We start from the raw sequence: 722 nt of genomic DNA, 5'->3' as shown, positions 1-722 counted from the left end.
TTACCACAGTTATCCAAGTAAATGTGGGTACGATCTAAGAAACCATAACTGATTTAATGAGCCATTCGCGGTTTCACCTTAATGCGGCGTGTACTGAGACATGCATGGCTTAATCTTTGAGACAAGCATATGACTACTGGCAGGATCAACCAGGGAGCTTCGGAAAGTCTCTCTCGTGATCTTTTCATATCGCCGCCGCCGGTTCGCTCAGAGACCGGTCGGTCGACTTTACTTCTCCTCTCCTTCCTTCCTTACAGTTCCACCAAACTGTTTGCATTTATATAACACAACTTCATAAAATGCATTTTCATATATTTCGTTACGCTTTGCATGCATATTTCCAGCTTAAGTTTTTAAATATGCAACTTTAAAATTTTCGGAACACTCCTTTACCACTGACTGAGATAGTTCCCTCCGTTACTCTACATCTTCACAATTCAAAGAAATTTTAAGATCCATCACAATTCTCTTTTCCTTTTCTCCCTTAGAGACTTAAAATAGTATCCCACAATCGACAAAACACGATTCGTTCGCAGCGCACTACCTTCGTGCAAGTACCTCTAGCGCTAGGCATCCATCGTTTAGGCACGGATACTACACGCTGGGCATCATCGACGCATGGTCGAGAAAGCGCGGACAAGTGTCATGCCGGTCTTTTCGAGAAAGCGCCTATCGTTACTATTCATATCGAGAAAGTACGTACGAACGCCGGTTTCATCGAT

At 43.2% G+C, this 722-nt stretch overlaps 1 non-coding gene across 1 annotated transcript in view; it reads right to left on the bottom strand.

Moving 5' to 3' along the window:
* The window catches only part of LOC143154586 (small subunit ribosomal RNA), a 1,924-nt gene extending 1,768 nt beyond the window's left edge, over nucleotides 1-156 (bottom strand). The window contains exon 1 of the ribosomal RNA XR_012994189.1: nucleotides 1-156. This exon is cut by the window's left edge and continues 1,768 nt beyond it. This is a non-coding gene — a ribosomal RNA (small subunit ribosomal RNA).
* Nucleotides 157-722: the final 566 nt, after the last annotated feature.

This window comes from Ptiloglossa arizonensis, unplaced genomic scaffold (genome assembly GCF_051014685.1).
Source record: "Ptiloglossa arizonensis isolate GNS036 unplaced genomic scaffold, iyPtiAriz1_principal scaffold0190, whole genome shotgun sequence".
In the NCBI taxonomy this organism is placed as follows: domain Eukaryota; kingdom Metazoa; phylum Arthropoda; class Insecta; order Hymenoptera; family Colletidae; genus Ptiloglossa; species Ptiloglossa arizonensis.
The sequence above is the reverse complement of the archived record's forward strand: the minus strand, read 5'-3'. Positions and strand labels throughout refer to the sequence as shown.